Source organism: Anas platyrhynchos, chromosome 3 (assembly GCF_047663525.1).
Source record: "Anas platyrhynchos isolate ZD024472 breed Pekin duck chromosome 3, IASCAAS_PekinDuck_T2T, whole genome shotgun sequence".
Taxonomy (NCBI): Eukaryota; Metazoa; Chordata; class Aves; order Anseriformes; family Anatidae; genus Anas; species Anas platyrhynchos.
This window is the reverse complement of record NC_092589.1, coordinates 40154093-40174406: the sequence shown is the minus strand read 5'-3', so window position 1 is coordinate 40174406 and position 20314 is coordinate 40154093. Positions and strand designations below refer to the sequence as shown.

The following is a 20314-nucleotide window of genomic DNA, read 5'->3' as shown; positions in this document are numbered from 1 at the left end:
TTGCATTGTTGAAGGCTCCTCTAGTGCTGTGTGTCTTCAGAAGAGCTGTAATAGCAACAGAGCTTGTAGTGACACGAACAGCAAGTTTTGTAGGGATAGGTTGAAATGCATAGATGTTGACAAAAGAATGATTTGGACGGGGCGGTTCTGGAACCTTGTCATGCTTTGACATTAGTATTGACAGAGGATTTTTAACATCAGTGTTCACTGTGAGCACTTGGTTCAGAACCATTTTCCTAGCCAGATGATATTTTGCTGCTTACTGTGTTTCATGAATGTATCTCTGTACACAGCTGAATGTCACCTAGTGGCTCAGAATCTTAGCATTTCCTTTCAGTTCTGGCCCAAAACTGGTGTTTAATTCATCTAATTAGTTGAATAGCTGAGAGTAGGTGTGTTTGAATCCGTGTGTTGCAAAAAGGATGTTGAGACAAATTCACATGTATGAAAATTTATTAGCAAGATCCATAGCTGAAGGCACACACCAGCAACAACATGGAAAATTATTGGGGGGGTGGGGTAGGGGAGGTGGGAAAGAGAAGGTAGAGAAAAAGAAAGGGATGGGAGGCAGGGAGAGAAAAGAAAGCTGTCCCCAGTGACAAGCTGGGAAGAAAAGTGATGGGAAACATCCTGAGATGAGCATCTTCCCCAGGCATCCTCTCCAGGGTACCAGGTGGATCCCACATGATACCTTCCCTACAGTAACTGTATAGTTTCCATCAGGACTCACTCAAATTTCCCAATGGTTCTTCCCATTTACAATGCTGTTAGCACTGATCAGAGCTGGCTTTGGACAGGGGCAGATACTGCATGGCTGGTTGGTTGGTAAGCTTTGTGCAGATATAGTTTTGGGTTCCTTGATGTAAATCAAAAGGTTCAAGGGTAGGAAAAGGAGGCGAAGAAGAGGGGTGATTCTTATTCTAGTAGCAGTCTTTCCCCCTGGAATCTGCCTCGTTGTAGTCTGCAGACTATGGCTCACATACCTCCAGGAGGATCCTGGGTTTGCAAGGAGTCTGATGCTGTCACACTGTGCTCCATTGCATCAAGATCTTCATTCTTCTCTTTTGGTGCCATCCAGCAGAAGATCGGAAATCCTCTCCCTTCATGATAAAAACTATTAAATGACACCCAGAGAGGGACATACCTTTTGCTGGCCAACGAGAGAACAACTTGCTGTAGGTAGTTTTGTTCACTAAAAATGATGCGATGTTTGAAAGTATGCAGAAGCCACAACTTATGACCATTCACACAGCTGTATGTTCTCATTAAAAATAACCAACAAACGCATAGATAGCCCTGAAGTGCTCAATTAGCTGGTGTGAAAACACACATTGATAAATCCTGAATATTATGTATTTGTGTGTTGCCTCATGTTTAAATCTAAGGCACAAAAATAGAAAGCCATATGTCACATTAAAGCTTTGTTTTCCTGTGCCTAGTTTGCACATAAGAGTCCCTTAAATCTTTTTTTGCACCTTGGTGTAAAACACTGCATGTAGTCTCCCATGCAGAGCTGGGGACACAGTGGTACTTCTATGCTAAACTGCATCTGATTTACTCTACACACATACTGATATTCATGGGAATGTCAAGAGTCTCAAAATGCAAAAAGATAGACTCATATTTAAATAATAACTGGATAGTCAGCGACAGTGATTTATATTACAGAAATTCCCAGAAATAAAATAAAGAATTATGAAATGAATGTATTTCACTTAACCGGGTACATAATTAACCATTTTCCAACCAGTTCATCAGCATAGAGCCAGTATTATTGTTGGACAGGATAACCTGAGGAAGCAGACATTTCACTTGATAAGTAAGCCATTTATCTCCTTTTAACATGGAATTTTGCATACATAGACAATTATACAAACAATGAAGAGAATACTTGTCTTCTTTTCCTATTTAAAATATCAAATATAACAGTATCACTTTAAAATATTTTCTTTTACCTATTTATTTAACTTGATATAAAACAAAAAGTTTGAATTCCCATAAGAAAAAAAAAAGGTCTTTTCAGTTTTGCTCTTGAGTCTCCTTTCTTTATTTTCATCATTGTACGTTAGTAGTCATATGTGAACTTCTGTCTGGACTACACTTTATGACAGTTGCAGAAGTTGTTGCAGTCTAAATGGTTGGCTATGCAGATGCATTTGGTATGTAAATTGCTCCTGCTGACTGAGGACCAGGTCTCTCATATAGAGATTGATCCACTTTGTGATCTTCCTCCAAAACACTTCTTACTAACTTCAAAATTTTTGGCTGATTTCATGACCACAGTTTCCTACTTAAACAAACAAAACAAAGAAAAAAAAATGAAGTGCTGTGTTTGGTATCTATGCATGAGCAGGAAGCTTTGATTTATTTGCTCTCTTGTTTGCATAGATCTAACTGTGGTTATTTAACTAGATTATTTATTATTCATAGACCTCTGTAAACACTGGCAATACATGTTGTCGGTATGTTTGCAGTTCTACATATGCAGTGATGGATTCTAACTGTTTCAGAAAACATTTTGTAGTCACTTCTTTAAGGAATAAATCTAAGACCTTCAGCCCATATTCAGTCAGTCCTTCATATCAACTGACTTCAGAGTAATAGCTAGGAATTATAATCTACATGCAGGCTTACAAGTTGAGACAATGAATTTTACAAAGAATGAACAATTTTCAGCTGAACCTGTGATGCTCCATCTAGGTGTACAAACACACCCAAAAAAATCTATGCAGTAAATAGAAAACTGTTTCTTCCTGTCTTTTTAAATGTTTTGATCACTAAATATCTGTATCTTCATGTATTTTTTAACCAATATGAAATTCATTTTGTTATAAATTAATATTCTCTTTTGCTGCATTGGTTTATAATAAATAATCATCAGCAAATAAGTACAGAAAGCTTAATTTTCACTTTCATCATTCACTCGCTATAAGTTATTTTCCAATTACTTACCTGTGGAACATTATTGAAATTAAAATAAGAAGCCCGATCAATATTGCATGCATCAAAAATGATGAAAATCTTCACTTACTGAGAACTGTGAAATGTTTATTGGTTTTTAGACATAGAGTCCTCCAGGGAGTGCTACAAATCCACACGAACTCCCTACATCTTAAATGTTGCATTTGGAGCACTGATTAGATGAAATACATGTAAAAACTGTAAGCTGACAGCTTTCTGGTGACTATACATCTGCAAAGGTTCAAGAACATAAATTATTCCAAATAACTTACACTCACTTTACAAGTTCTAGAGTTGCTTGATCCACACAGTAGCAAAACAAAAAATATATATATTTTTTAGAGTTAGAGAATGAAAGATTATTTAACCATCCTGTCTAAGTCTGTGTGTTTTATCAGCAATTTTTTCTAAATAGCATAAAGCTAATGAAACTAACAAAGAAAAGAAGACTTATGATTAGTAGGATGTGAAATTATTTGAGATTGGCCTAGTACAACAGGTTCTCTGAGGTACATCAGAGCTGAAGCACCCACTTTCTCTTCAGAAAAGAAAAAAAAATCTTTTTCTCCAACAGCACCCTACTTAACTCAGGTCCCTTAAATCTATTCTGTATCTCCTGAACACATACAAGCACCGTGCTTGCTTTTATTGTTTGTATCTAATAGGCTATTGAAAAGACTATTCAAACACAACCAAACCCTCCAAACTCAAACCCTCCACCTTCCCTCCTCCCTGCTCCCCTACCCCCTCAAAAAAAAAAAAAAAATCAGTTCCTGACAGTGGCCAGTAGTGGGTGTTTACAAAGATGGCCAAAATAAACAGAGCAACTATACAATGGTTCACCACTTGATATTATTGTACACCCAGATATTGCATCTGCACACTGTATTTGGTAACTATGGCAGGGCTTCCATAAATTTATTGAGTCTCTTTTGAGTTTACTTATTTTTAAGCCATTGTAACACTTTGTAGAAATGAGTTTCATAGTTCAGCTACTCAGTTTGTGAAAAAATACTTTGTTTTGTTTGTTTTGGCATGTTCCCAGATAATTTCTCGTGAACCACTTGTTCCTGTGCTGTGAGAAATAGTGAATAATCTTTCCTACTTACCTTCTCTGTGTCTTCTGAAGTAATAATCCCCCATGTTAGCCCTTGGTCATTTCTTTTCCACACAGAATTCTTATTCTATTTAAAAAGTCCTCATATGGAAGCTATTCAATGCAGCTGACTGTTCTTTCTGTCTTCCAGCATGTTTTTCTGGTCTTATCTATATTAGTTTTGAGGTAAGATGACTGTACACCACAGGTTATATGTCAACAGAATAGTTTCTGATTTGTTCTCTAGTATTTTCCTGACAATTCTTAATTGTTTTTGCTGCTGCTGAGCACAGGGTTCACATTTTTATAAGACTCTCCAAGATCTGTTTCCTAAGACGAAATAGCTAATTTTGTGCTCAGCGCCATTTAGATGTACTTGTTTTCCCTACATGCACTTACATTATTGACCTAGAATTTATTGACTTCTATTTTATTACCCAGATACTCAGTATCAAGAGACTTTTTTTTAATTCTTCACAGTAAGTTTTAGTTTCTCTACACTGAGTAATTCTGTGTTAATATAGATTTCAGCCCAGATTCCTGAGGGTCTCCAGCAGTAACCTCCTTTCCTGTTGAAAACTGACCATTTATTCTTTCTTCCTTATTTGTTTCCCTCATGCTTCTCCCAGATGTGAACACTCCATATTTATCTATAAAATCCTGTCTGGTATGTACTGTCATATTGCAACTGGTTTAGGCAATGAAATATGATTTTAGTCTTCCTTACCACTTGTCTATTCTTTCTTTATATAGTTCTGTGGGTATTTTTTTGTTTGTTTTGTTTGTTTTTGTTTGTTTTCTGTCTCTACATCACTTTCCTTCCCTGTGTCGTTTAGTTCACCTTTTCATCCATCAACTTTCCGATCCAACACTTCAGTTCATCTTTTCTGCACTGTCCCAACTCTTTCTTCATTACTCACACGTTTTTATTCTGACTTGGAGCTAGAACAACTGCATGTGTATTATTTCTCTCCTTACCCTATCCATTCCTCTTTCACTGAAAATAGAGCCAACCAAATGCAATTGACATATGAGTCAAAATCATTGAAACCAATAAAAATCTCTCCACTGGAGCAATTAGATTTGGAATCAGGAGCCTGGTTTACTGATAAACAAAAAGAATAACAAGGGCTGTAAACAGTTACAGAGAAGAATGCACAAATCTGTGCATCAGGAAGGAAGTTGATTAACTCACCTAGGCTTGCTGAGACTGCCTGTAGAAGAAACAACAGCAAAACATAATGCTGAAATGACTTGCTTGGAGATCTGTGTTGAATTTTGCTCTTTGGTCCTGTAAATCCTGCAAAGTAGGAGCAACCACAGTACTTTAGGTGTATTGGTATGATCTCAGAAGAGTTGGAGCAGCCATCTTATCTTGCATCTGAAACCAATTACCTCAGTGGAGCAAGTCATGGTGGGACACAAAGGTGGAACTTCTTTCCCACATGGTGGGACTTCTTTCATCATACCTCAAACCTAGGTTCTCTTAACCAGCTTTTTTGATGCTAGTAATTCTTCTTCTTCCTCATAAATGCAGGGTACTTGGTTTATTCAATCATCATCAGGGAGCTGCGTGGGATTCAAGATTCAGAGAAGAGAAAATTTTTTGAGGTGTGAATATGTGGTGATAGATGAGAAAGTAGAAGAAATAATAATTTCTGTCATGTGGTTTATTATTTTCACCATTCTTACAGTAATTTGTCAAGCACCAAGTCAAACAACAGATAACAGGACTTAATTCGCATCTTCAAAGTGAAGCATCCATATTTTTCAGACATCTCCTATAGACTTTGTTCTTACATTCGCAAATATCCTTCAATGGCACTGAAATCAACAGGGATTTTTTTGCAGAGTGAGATAGTCTTTCAACAAATTAATACTCTCCATAAGTAAGAGGGGTGGACCGAACATATTCAGCACAGTGAGGCAATCAGCAGAACTGAGGACAGCATGGTGGAGCAAAGGTGCCACAAGAAACTATTTCAGTGAAAATAACTGAATAAGTCAGCTGTTCTGTATTACAAGTCATAACTGTGATAATGACCACACCTTGTGGACGTGTTGCTCTCCTTTTGCCAATGACTGTTTCCTATTGGGTGACTTCTTCAACATAGTCAGGATATTTCTGCTGTTGCAATGCTTACACACAAAGGTCCTCGTGCCAAATAACATCAAATAACATCATACTTTTGCTGGAGGGTGTTCATGGTTATGTTTTCTTCAAAACATCCCTAATTAATTTTGCCAAAGCCACCCACCTTCTGCTATCTGTCAGGTGGCAAGAAGAAAGAATGTGACTCCAGACGGCTAGACATTTTGAAGGACAGAAGTACATGTGGTGAGGTGAGAAGAGTATGGAGACAAATTCAGGCAAACACCTCACAATAGCTTCTTTTATATGATAGCCTGTAAATCATAATAGGCTATTATATCTATAGTATATAAAATAGGGAGTTAAAAACCCACAGATTAAGAAATTGCAACAATGTTCTGAAGCAAGAAACACTAAAGCCCTTTTTGGTCTAATATATCAATGATGTTAACAATACAGTTATTGTAGTGACTCTTTTTAACCAGTAAGCTGAGTCCTCATAAACAATGCACATAGTTCATACTTCCTGTTAGAACAAAGGTGTATTATCATTTACCTTAACTGTTTCCATGTCTCCATTTACTTCCAAATATTTATTTTAATTGTGGAAAGAAAATTATATACATGACACGTTAAGAAATGGCCTGTACTTCCATAGGCCACATTCTATATTCCTTACTTTCTTTGCACTTCCTTGCCTACTTTGCACTCCAATTAACTTCACTAGGAGTAATGTTTATGTGCATACCCACAAGAAATGAATATATATATAACCTGGCCTCACACAGCTCCACAGCACTGAACAGAAATCCCAGTAGAACTTCAGCTACGGTAGCAATCATGCTTTCATGACCAAATGTAGGTTGTAAGACAATGTTTAACAATCCATAAAAACTTTTCTTTAGAGTATGCAATCCCTAAATGTCATTTTGCTCTTTGCTCCTTTTGTTAGGGTTTATTAGACTATTTCATATTTACCTTTCTGTTTATTTTGTAAAAGTATACTTGTCTAGCACACATTTTTATGCCAGCCTTGCTTTGCATTTTTACAGTCTGCTAATTAGACCATTTTAACTAATTTGTTTGCATTTTGTATGAGCAAGTTGGGCTTTTGGATTGACTAATGTAATTGCAGCCAGTTTCTGCCAAATACAAATTACTCTTTCTAGTGTGAGCTAGAGAGAAAAGTAAATATTTAATAGCCATCAATACCCTCGCAGCATTTTAGAGTGTGTGGTGTGTTGTTTTTTTTATTCCTATGGAAAGTTTAAATAATTTCTTCAGTGCTTGATTGCACTTTAATGTTAAGAAATTATTTTTTAATCTTTTTTTTTTTCTGAAATAATAATGAATTATACACGTTAGTATCTCCATAAGGGCTTTATTTCTGTGTACTGTGCAGTTTTAAATTCTAAGCTTTGAGATTCCACATCTGAAATTTACTTGTGTAGCTTTTTATGTATTGAATAGAGTCTTCTGAAGCATTTTTCCTTGAATGTACCTGGATTTCAATGTTTACAAGTGGGTGTACCTGGATTTCGATATTTATAAGTGGATGAAGTCAAGTCTCCTATAACTGTTAAATCAAGGGTCTTTTTCTTGATTTTCCTCTTCTTTATTCTTTTTCAGAAGAGCATAGAAGACAGAAACCGGTTACCAAATCTCAGCATTATTGGTATCTGTCTTTTGTACAGCATACCTTATGTTCTTCATCTGTGCAGAAAAGGACATAAAGACAAAGGTGTACCAGAGATTTAAGCAGCATAAAGCTCCTCAGTTTTCAGCCTGACTCTTCCCAGCTTACTTGCTACCATACAGATGGACAAGACCTCTTGCTTGCCAAGGCAGGGCAGGGCAGGGCAGAGCAGGGCAGTTCTTTTCCTTCCTCTCTTCCTTCCCCAGGCCTCCCTCCCACCATCATCTACACAGAGGATAGCAGTCAATCTGCCTTACCTGGAGAGCTGGTACCAAAATGCTGTTCTCAGACCATGCTTCTCAGTTCAGGGTCAACATAAAAACTCTAGCAAGTATTGCTTTCTGACAAAATTTGGTAATGGTGTTCTTCACCCCAGCATACTCACCTGCAACAGTGTTACTGGATTTTACCTGGGTTATGAGTTTTCAGGCTCTAATTTCTTTTCCCACACATAGCTGTCAAATGCACAATGCATCAATGCTTCAGCACCTGAATTTCTTAGTGGATCTGGTCCACAATACTACTCTTTGTTCTGCAAAAGATGTGAGGAAACTCTACTCTGTGATGCAAAATGTGATTAAGTTTTTACACAGAAAATATTTCAGCACAGCTCAACTGCCAGTTTTCCACCAAGTGATGAAATGTGTTCTCTTATTAGCTAAAGAAAGTGTAATCTTGCTCTCACTGGAGTCATTAGAAGGCCTTCTTTTCAGTATAAAAGGTGTTTTAGGGGCATCTTTAATTTAAATTAAACTAGAAGGTAAAAAAGGGAATGTCATCCCACCTTACAGATTACTAGTATCTGTGAATATCTCTATAGTTAGAGAATAGCATCTATTTTCCCAAGTTTTAATCTAACAAAGGTTAAGTTTTCTACATTTCATGTGGTCTTAGTGTATTTCTGTCCTTACCTGATTTCTTGTCTGTTATCTTGTGCAGTGGGTACCAGTCCCAAGTGGCTGTGTGAAGGAGCTCCTGCTTTTGACCATCTTACTCTTTCATCTGATTAATCTAAGATGGTAACAGATCAACAGTGAGATCCAGAACTAAGGAGAGAGAAATCAAAACAGCTTTTAGCTGACTTCTTGACATGTCAGTGCTCATTTTCATTTCAGATACGGTGCAACTTCATGTAATATTGAACCATCCATAATCATTAATTAACAGGGTAAAAACATAATCATTGCCGAGTGACAACACGGTAATGTCATCATCAGGGTCCGAATTTCATAACTGCAACTACCAAATTCCTTCTCTTAGTCCCATCCCTATTACATCAAGTTTGTCACAGAGCATGAAACAACATGTTCTTGATCAATGTTCTGTCACTGTCCCTCACTGTCTGCGCAATCCTCCCATGAAGCAACAAGAACAAGCACATTGCAAAAAGTGATAATCTTGTTTCTGGTGTTTGCCTTGCCTAGATGAACAGGCAGATTATTTGGTCAGCAAAATGACCATACTTTTCCGAGAAAGTGAAACTTCTACTGTTAACAGGCAGTATTACCTGCCTGGTGGATAAAGGATAAGTTAGTGGTTTTGCTTTGCAGCATTTTGCCTGTAAACCCAATGCTGTCAGTCCTGGATATCTGCACTTTTCACATACATCAGTGGCAAATCTGAGCATATAGTTCAGTGGTAGGATTTGTCTACTTGGATCAAATAATTTTTTTTTTTTAATTTAACACTACATTTAATACTGAAAATTAATACTAAGAAGTAAATTTGGTAATAAATTTAATATAATTATTTTATATAAGTTTAATAAATTTGATTTAATACTAATTTTAATGTGTTTTCCATTATGAACACGGTTACTTTTTGGGACCACTGCTTTGGGGTCCTAATTTGTATTGAATTTCTTTAACAACTACTTTTGGATCCTAGATACAGATACAATCAACTTCTTGTGTACCATTATATTTGTTTATTCAGCACCAGTATTTTGGAAACAGAGGGAGGATTTTCAAATAGATTTTAGTATGCATCCAATAATTTTTTGAGTGTGCTTGTCTGAATACATTTGGAAAAGTTGGTGTCATTTTGGTGCCTGTGAGAGGACATAAGAGGACAGAGGCTTTGAAGACAGTACCATCATGCAAGAGGTCTGCCTAAAATAGCTGCATGGATTGTATTTAGAAATAAGAAGGGAGTTAGGCTATTTTCTCACTTCTGACCATTCTACAGTTTCTCTATGCCTATATTCCCATGCTGCTAATAGGACACAAGTAACACAATAGCACTTTAGCCTTAAGCAGCTGGCCTCCACACTGATATAAAAGCGAGCATGTCAGCTAGCACTTACTGTGATGCAGAGAAGAAACTAAACAAGAACTGGACTGACTCTGTTTTAAGCCATAGATAACTGAAATCCATTTTAATCATTTCAGTCCCAGGAAAGTATTTTCTAAATGTGTTATGTCAAAACATCCCAAAGAGTGACATGTAATCCAAGGCACATGTTTTATTCTCGATTATATTTGCAAATTCAATCTCAGTCCTTTCAAGGCATTTTGAATTGAAAGTAATATTGTTAAATGCTTATGTTCTTGATATTTGACTAAAGCAGTGCCACAAGAATATGCAACAAAGGACTTCAGTACTGTAATTTATTTATTCACTGTATAACCCATCTCAAACAACTGACAATTTTTACAGATCTGACCCTCCTTGAGAGATTTAGTCATTCTCCAACAACGAACAGCAGGAGATGAGAAGATGTTAGAAATAATAATAATTAAAAAAAAAAAAAAAAAAAACACGCATAGCACTTTCCAAACTATTAAATAAATAAGTGCACAAATTGAAATACAGATGCTTTTCACCAGTTTCATCACAAGACCTTTCAGTGTCTGCTCTCTGCTTTGGAACCCTCTATTTCTTTAAAAGCCTGTGAAAATGTCTATACACTGTCACGTCCTGCCAAAACTATGCAGGGAAAAAAATCCCAGACATTTAATTTTCTCACAATGACTTGACTGCTTCTGTTGTGTTTAGTTGCGTCAGTAATTTCCAGAATTTGATATTTTGATGCATTTTTTTTTTTTTAATTTTGGAAATTTGTGATTATTCTTAAATCCAGTACTTTTGTATCAGGAGGGTAGTTCGAATGTGAGGGGTGGTGCATGAATGTCTCTGTGTTGTTGTAACATTCCAGCAGGAAAATTCTTGATCCAAATGATGAACATAAAATATGGTATAGTTTTTAAAAATATACCTCCTTCCATTAAGGATAGATGCTCTTAGAAGACAAATTTCCATGTGAATGGTGAGACACTTTGCAATTATTGTGTAAACCAAAAGGGGAAATGCCAATCATCAATTTTAGACTATTTTATTTATACCAAACAATAGGTGTTTCTGGTGTTAATTAAACTCTTCCAAGTATCTGAGCAGTGAAATGTTGTCCAAGAGAAACTGTTGGTTCGTTTTATGTAATTTGCACCTGTAGTTTAGACAGGATAGATCAAACTGCAGATATGTATATGGAAGGTACGTGAGAGAAAGCGTATGCAAAACAGTGATGTGAATAGTGGGAAAAAACAAAAGCTGAAAAAGAAAACATAATGGTTTGATTAGCTAGTGATATTTGTGGAAGACCTTGTACTCACCCGGAAACTGATACTAAAATACCTTTTCTCATAGGTTTTCTCATAGATTGCTACATTATCACAGGACTTGTATAAAATTTGAAGATTCAATCAAAGTCTGGGTTTGTAATTCAGAGTTTAGATCTACATATGGCAATTACTTACATAATGCAATTTAACACAAAGAGATGCTGATATTGCTGTTAATCATAAAAAATTGTTTGCAAAGATGAACATCACTTGAAAAGGTGGTAAAGACACAATGAACATGAGCCAAAATTCTAAATGGTTAACCTGTTCTATAATGTGTGTAAGATATAGTTAAAAAAAAAAAAAAAGGAATGCCAGATATGTTTGCAAGTGGCTTTAGATTAACAAGGGCAGATATAATCCAAAGTACTGTTTAAAGGTCAGTGAAAAGTTTAAAGGTTAAGCCCTGCTGCTATTTTTTTTCAGTTCAGACTACAGGGAGTTCAAAAAGAAAGGACCATTTCTACTCTGTTACACTACTGTGAATTTAGTATTCACAAGTGTTTGGCCTTAGTTGAATTGATGTGGACTTAGAGCACAAGGGCTAACAGTTCTGGTTGTGTACTGATGCTTTGCAGCTTGGTAGGGAGAACAGGTTTTGTTCTGCTGCTACTTTCCCCTGGGAAAAAAAAAAAAAAAATATATATATATATATATATATATATATTATATATATATATATATGTATCCATATATCTTTGCCCATGGAAATTTAAGAGCAGCATACTGTAGAGGTTGGAAATAAATATACTGGGAATGGTGATATCTGTATTAAATATGTATATTTTATGATCAATATGTTATAGTTTGAATATCATGCTTCCATCATCAATTCTACAGCATTTTTTAAATATGACATAGCTGTTTGATTACATTTTACAACGACAGATTTCTTAAGAGTAATATCATCATATTCCCATTTCTATAATTACCTAACAGGAGCCAAACTACTGAATTGAATGTCTTATTTCAAATGAGATTTCCAGGTAAGATCATCTGAGCAAATGTATCAAAATACTGTGCCTCTTGTGTGACTTTACATTTTCTTTTCGATTACTTTTTCCATTATTAGCTGTAATAAAACCATTCCATTTACCAACAACTTGGTAAAAAATGTCTGCCAACAAATGACAATATACATATCTTGATCTTTTCTTCCTGGAGACATCCTTCAAGTCTCCCCCTTGGACTCCACTCTTACCTACATTCCCAGGGACAGCAAATCTTCCAAAGGGTGTGGAGTTCAGGGTCACTCCTGATACAATGTACAGACCCAATGCACTTGAACTCTGGGATAGCGCCTTTACCTCCTCTTTGGCTACACTACCTACCAAAAGCCCATCTGCAATTCTTCTATCCTGGCCAAATCCCTAAACAGTAACTACTGGAGAAAGTTACTTAAAGAAAATGTGTAGAGTTTAGTGACGAATATGCAGAAAGAATACAAACTACACTCTACATATTCCCCTCGAGTATCTTCCCAGAATGGTATCTGGAGAATTATCTGGGTTAGAAGCAACAAGGAGCCTTGCATGCTCTTTTAATTCCTGCTAGGTACTACAGGCTCTTTGAATCGCATGTTTGTTCCTGTGTCCTCTCCACAGATCTTCCTCAGCTCCTTTAATTTTGCATCCTGTCTCTGTGCTGTCTCTCCAAGTATCCCCTCATCATCTCCACTGCTCCCCAGAGCTCCTGTTCTTGTTCATACCACAGTGTCCCACAGCCTTCCCATACCTCCGTATGCACAGTTCAGGGTCAGTTCTCACATCACAGTTTCCTATCAGATTTTCAAACCAGGTAGGCTTTCAAACATAGCACTATGGAGAAGCTTTTTACATTTTTTTTAAATGTATTTTATATTTCATATTTTTTCCTTATGAAACTCTCTGAAGGAACAAAACAAGTCTTAAGTCATGATATAATGTAGAAGAAAGCAACAAGTGTTGCATAAGGGGTAAAGATCAAAAGAGGCTGCCATTTCTGAATACATCCAAATATTCCTGAGAAAACACTACATGGTTCTAGTAATTATGACCGGTTTTATGATGCACCTTAAAACTAGTGGCTCGATAAGCTATAAAACTTTTCCTCTGCTTTATCAGATATCTGCAAAAGCTCTTCTAGCAAAAAGAAATGTCTGTATGGCCTTGTTTGTTTGTTTGTTTGCTTGCTTGTTTGACCTTCAAAAACATTCAGACAAAAAAAAAAATATTAAATGCTTGGATATTGGCACAAAATGGATCCACAAGAATGAGAACTTGAGCAATGTATATTCATTTCAAAAGTCAAGGAAATATTGATGGAAAACATTTCTGCATCTTCCACTGGAATTACTGAATAGATTTGATTAAATATATAAACTTCACTTTGCTATTCAAGTTCACAAAGCATGTTTTGAATAAAAATTATTTTATTAACATAATGACATGATCTAGTCAAACAAAATTAAATGTGTTTTGGGGTAATAAAATGTAAAGTCTTATTTAAGTATCTTTGCTTTTTTTAAAACAATGGAGAGAGAGATTTCTGCAGAAGCAAAATGATATTCCCACAAAAACTGTAAATTAAAATCATTAACCTCAGCCTTGCCATAAACATCTTTTTCCTCAGGGGCATGAACCAGCTGTCCTCAAAGAGAAATTTTAGTTTCAGAAAGCTCTTGGGAAAAATATACAAAATACACTGTTACACTATAAATAAAATATGACAAGTTGTCTCTGATCTGCTTTTACTAATCAGTGCAAAATTAGAAGACAGAAAGATCACTCTTAGAATAAAAATCAACAGTCTTAGGTATATAGGGAAGCTTCTGAAGGAAAAAGCTAGATTTTAAATAAGGAATTAGATAATAGGTGCAGGTGTGCCAGTTCATACTAGATTTTCCTGACTGTGAAACATGAGTGATAATTCTTACCTTGCTCGCAGCAGCTGACACCCTTTAGTTTGAACAATACTTGATTTTGCCTTGTCCCTTGATTGCTCCAGTGCACCAGGGACTGCCTTTTTAGCATTTTGCCCTGACATACTTGTTATCTGCTACCTCAAAGTTTTTGATGGTGCTGTGTATGTACATGATGCCTCATAAGCAGTAAGGTTCAAAATTGCTGAACTTGTGCACCCATGCGTTACCCTACATGCATGAATAATCTAGTTAATGAAAGGATGGCCAGGGGAAAGTGTAGCCTTTCTGTAAGCTTGGGATGTGAAGGGTAAGCATGGGCTGTGGTTGGCACTGGGAAGATCTAAAACTGCCACTGACCCATTGCATGATTCTGAGGAAGTCATTTCACCTTTCTATTGTGCTTTTCTTCTCAGCCTTCCTCTCTACAACCCGCCAGCCCTTCACAGCGAGATCTGTCTCTTAAGATATGTGTCTCACAGCAGGAGCTCAGCTGGAGTTTTCAAATTAGAGCTGATTGGGAATTTTTCAACAAAATGTATTTTCATTAGAAAATGCAGCTTGGTTTCATTGCAGATCTGTAGTGCAGTAGTGAGGATGCTTACCCAATATGATGATATGCAAATTCAAAGAACAACTCTGAACAATATGTTTTTATAGGAAGTAGATCATCCGTACCAGGAGCTGTGGAGTGCAGCTTGCCCTAGGATAACTATCAGTCTGTGGGTGAATTGACACAGTCATCTCTAGCTGGAGAGACATTGGGTCAGGAATTTGAAAATGAGTAACCTGTATGCTAGGTGAGATGGTGTGGTGAGATGGTGTGATGTCTCTCTCTCTCTTTTTTTCTTTTTTTCCTTTTGGTCCATGTTAGTTTTGTGAAACATTCTAAAAGCACTGGGTTTGCTACAGGAAGGAACTGGAGCAATAATGAAATCTTGGGACATTTTATGGAGTGGGTTTACTTGGTCTCACTTGGTTCTACTCCAAACCTCACAAACTGTTAACTGTGAGATCAGACGTATCTTCTTTTGTGAAATATATATATAGTCTAAACGAGACAGACAAGTTCAGAGTAAATCATGACCAAATACTTGAGAAGAACTAAAGATGGAATACTGGAGATCTCATAATTATTAAAAACAAGCTGTCCCAAACCTGGGACACCTGGAGTACTTCATTCAGTTCTGGGGCTCCCAACAAAAGGAGGATATGGACCTATTACAGTGAGTCCAGAGTAACGCCATGATGATGATTAGAGGGTTGGAGTGTCTATCCTGTGAAGACAAGCTGAGGGAGCTTGGGTTGTTCAGCCTGGAGAAGAGAAAGCTCTGGGGAAACCTTATAGTGGCCTTCCAATAGCTAAAGGGGGATTAAAAAAAAGTTGAGGAGGGACTTTTCATCAGGGAGTGTAGCAATAGAACAAGGGGGAATGGCTTTAAACTAAGAGAGGGTAGGTTTAGATTAGGTATTAGAAATAAATTCTTTCCTATGAGGATGGTGAGGCACTGGAACAGGTTGCCCAGAGAAGCTGTGGATGTCCCATCCCTGCCCCCAGGGATGGGGCATCCACTCAAGGGCCAGGCTGGCTGAGGCTTTGGGCAGCCTGGTCTGGTGGGAGATGTCCCTGCCCATGGCAGGGGGGTTGGAATCAGATGATCTTTAAGATCCCCTTCAACACAAACCATTCTGTGATTCTATGAAACATGAGGAAGGAGATTGCAGTAGGCCTGTGTGGGCAAAGGAACATGTAAACCAAAGGGAATAGTAATAAAGTATGCATGACTGAGAACCTGGGGTTAAAATTCAGGCACTGGAATTGCGCTGGGTCTGTTGTGGTGTAATCAAGGCACAAACTGATGTCTGTCATTGACATTGCCACTGTGCTCACCTTTCAGTAAGATTAAGATGTCTTTCTCTGGGAGCTAACTTTGCTTAAGCTTACTCCAAGAGTTTTCACTCTAATTGATCAGTCAGAGCAAATAATTTTTCAAAACTGCAAAACAGCATTCTAGGAGAATATACCGAGAAATGAGTCAAACCCTTGAAGAAATCTCAATAAAATATATATACAGTACAGATCACCAATAAAATCATTAGATTAGGTTCCTTCTCTATGAGGACAGTAACTTTTCCAGTGCAGGATGATGACCTGTATTACTTCTTCAGAAACAAACAAACAAACAAATCTGTTTCTTATAAATAGTATAACTAGTGTAAAAAGAATGAACTATGGAGTCTGTTGTGGACAAAAGGTTTACCCATGAATCCTTCTGCTTCATAAATTGAGATTAAAAAAAGAAAAAAATTGAGACAAACAAGCACTGACCTGTGAGTTAACCAAACACATAGATGAATTCAGAGATGCTGTCCCATGGTGGGGAAATACCCAGCATAAGCACTGAAGAAATGTTTATAGAGGAAAGTTATGTGGATTTTCAGGCAGTGGAACAGCAGTGGTTACGTCTTGCTGAAATATCATAATCGCAATGAAGTGGCAAAGATGGCAACTGATGTGTCAAAGACACACAAATCCATCTTATAGGGCTGACAACTTGGTATGATTGCTCTCCAAAGATAACTTTATAACTTGCTGAAGTGTGATTTAAGGATGCCCCGGAGCAGCACTAACTTGTGTACCTTTCTTGTGGATAACTTTAAAAGCTATAGCTTTAGTTAATAGCTTATGCAATTTTTCATTTGACCTACGGGTGTCCTATGTGGGTGGGATTCTCAAAAACACTCAAGCCCAGATCCACAAAGGGATTTACAAAGAAGTGGTTGCACCTATAGTGTGCACAGGGAGTGGAGCAGAGGGTTGGCCATGGTTTAGCCTGTGACCTAGGGAGGAGGCAGAAAAGGGGCTGCAACACCCTTAAATCTTCACCCAGAACACTACCCATATTCAAGTGTGAAATTGTTCTGGACTAGGCTCTGTTGATGTCTTAGCTTTGTTGTCATTGAAATGGAGTAAAATTAGGCCCCAGCCAAGTGTTCCTGGAAAGGCCAGACTGAATCTTTCATTTTCTGCTGCAGCTTTGACCCTTTCTGAAATATTGTTTAGAAAGGAGTACTTGCATCTTATTATCAGGTAGACCACAGCAGCAGGAACAAAAGGTGTGCTGTTTTTGTTTCAATGTTTTGTTTTTCAGGTGAATTGTTATATATACATGCAAGAATAAAAAGGATGATAAAAAACATAGTATGATATCCAGTTTGGTCCCAGTAATGATAGATGCCTAGATGCTTTAATCTGAAGCATCTGACAAACTACATGCAACTCAAACTGTAGATCTTGGAATGCACCTTCCCTTTTTGATGTTAGCAAAGAAGAAAATGTATCTTCATATGTTTCAAACACCAGGATAAATCATGTCTTCTATGGGAAATAACCCCTAAGCAGCAATGTTTCTTATAAGTAAGCCTTCTGAGAAGCTAAATTATTCCCTTTTTTTCCGTCTTTTTGCAGAAGTGCACCATCTCCTGTGGCATTTGTGCACCCAGAAGATGGTTTGAAAGGCCATAAACCATCAAAATAAATAAATGGTTGAGAATAGCTAAAGTCCTTAAAACATCATGCTATAAAAAAGGTCTAACCCTGGCAACTTCTGCATGAATGCTAGATGCTGATTTGCTTCCTCAGACCCAGAGGCCTTTCAGAGGGTCTCTGAAATGTAAGATGGAGGTTGGACTGACCTCACACATGTGGAGCAGGCAGGGCCAAAACAGTAGAAGATAACCACTCAGAGCTATGTCCTGATCCCAGTCAGTAGCTGAATTTACACTACTGTTAGTGGGGAGAAAGAGTCTTGAAGTCAGGAGAGAGTGTCAAGGGTCTTTAGAGCTCCTCAGAGGCTCAAGTGCTAGCAGAACATGCTCATCTAGCTTTCACTATGAAAACTTAGTAAAGTTTACTCAGGATTAACTAACTTCTGAGGGCTGCAGAGTGAACTGAAGAAGGGTTCCTGTTTGTCTTCTAGGGATAGTGTTATGGGAAAGCCTGTAAAGCTGTAGGTCCAAGTGGAGAGCCTCCTCTGACTTTTGGGGAGGCATCAACTGCAGTTAAATATCAGTGCATAGGGATAAATATCAGTGCAAGGGATGATAAGAATTCGTCTTGAAAGCCTTATTTTACCCACACCTGGAGGAAAAATGATGGTAATACTACTGCTGTTGTAGCTCTGATGGTCTAAGGGTAGGATAAGAATTACAGAGAGAGGCAGTACTTTCCTTTAGGCCAATTGTTTTAACCAGGGGAAGAAAAAGCCTTGCAGACACAAGTCCTCTTGTATGCAAAAACTTTCCTCCTGTCATAGATATCGGTTATTCTAGTGGAAAATGTTTCTTTTCCTGTAACTTTACCTCTGAAGTAAAGTGAAATCTGAACTTTACTCCATTGATAAATACTGGATGATCTAAGCTTACCCAGTAATTTAGTCTTGATAGTGTTTATTGGGACAGCTGATGAACAAACAACACACTTTTTCTGAAGACTGACATGATGTTAATGCTAGTCAAAAATGGTATTTTTTTCTTCAGTGGGTATATTTTGTAGGAATAGTGATTTAAAGTCTCATCTTTGAAGAAAGTCATCGCAAAGTATCTGATCACTTAACTCCTAAAGGTGAAATATGGGTCCTATGGAGCTGGTATGGTTATAAGGGTGCATAGGCTTTGGAACAGTATATTTGTAATAGGATAGATGTTGGTGTAGAGCATGGGTGAAGAGGAAAGCAGATTCTGACCTTAAGCACTCACATACTGGCTCTTGATAAGAAGTCAAGTAAGTATTTTATGCTGTGTGGCACTCCAACATTTATGACCTTTTGTCCTCACTGATAAAGAAAACAACACTGACACACAAGCAGCAGAGAAGTCAAATAAAAATAATTTCAGCTACTTCCTACTTCATAGAAAAAAAAATAAACTGCTACTGTTGTCCTCAGCCTTAAAAAAAAAAAAAAAAAAAGCTCTGTCAGATAAAATGTACCATTCACTTTAAACTGTATGCTCTTGTTGCTCTAGCATTTTATTCCTTTTGCACTCTCTAGCTCTCAAATGAGCAAAAATCTGAGGGTGATGCTTAGAGATAATAGGGAGAAGTAGGTTTCTTTTTAAACCTGTCTAGTTCCAAGAACTAAGTTATTTCTTCATTGTAAAGTCAAGGAAAAATAAGGAAAAGTGACTCAAAAGGAGCATCTGCAGTCAGATTTGGAGTGACTGTTTTCAAAATCTGTTTTCTCTCACACATATACTTTGTCGTTTTGAGAGTTACGTTGAAAAAGATGATTGTGGTCTACTTAAAAAGAAATAGAAACATGAAAGTGGGATAGTCTTCCAGAGCTTGGAGTGTGGGGCAGGCACATTGTATTTCTGAGTCTGCCTTAAAGTCTAAGTCAGTCACTCTTTCCCCATTTTAGAATCTAATCTGAAAGAGGGTACTAATAGTATTTCCTCTCACCTATCAATTTTCAGTTACTGTTCATTTTAATCACAGGTGCCATCGGAGACTGTTTCTTAATGTATATCATTACTTTGGCCAGCACGAAGGGGTTCCTGTTTCTCTTGGCACCCCTAGATGTAGGAATAATATAAATATAGTCAGTGTTACAATTATAAGCAAAGTCTTTAAAATAACATAGAACTCAGCATATACACATATTAATACGTAAATAATAAGGCACATATAACATTAGCATAAATAGAGGAAATCAGGTAACAAAGCACAAAGACAGAAAGAAAGTATAAAATCAGTCTTAATCAAATGGTTTCTACTTCATTTATTTTTGTCCTGCTCTGACTGGTGTAACTTATAATTAGTCTCTGCCTGCAGTGTTGTGGTTCCAAAGAATTGTGGATTAAGGAGAAACTCTAGAATTTCTCCGTAACTTGACAAGTTATAACCTGAAAGCTACACTTAGTCCATTAAAGATTTTTCACAGTGACATTT

The 20314-nt window shown here is 37.1% G+C and overlaps 1 long non-coding RNA gene across 19 annotated transcripts in view; it reads right to left on the bottom strand.

Annotated features, from left to right (window-relative positions):
• The window catches only part of LOC110351927 (uncharacterized), a 46805-nt gene that overhangs the window by 10208 nt on the left and 16283 nt on the right, over positions 1-20314 (bottom strand). For 4 of the 19 annotated variants that reach the window (XR_011808199.1, XR_005264990.2, XR_011808200.1 and 1 more), the window contains exons 3-6: positions 19826-19938; positions 8757-8891; positions 5453-5626; positions 436-5357 (exon numbers count right to left, since the gene is read on the bottom strand). This is a non-coding gene — a long non-coding RNA (uncharacterized lncRNA). Of the gene's footprint in view, positions 1-435; positions 5358-5452; positions 5627-7680; positions 7863-8756; positions 8892-19825; positions 19939-20314 lie in introns of those variants that run through there. The other 15 variants (XR_011808208.1, XR_011808210.1, XR_011808215.1 and 12 more) reach the window with 13 other exon arrangements.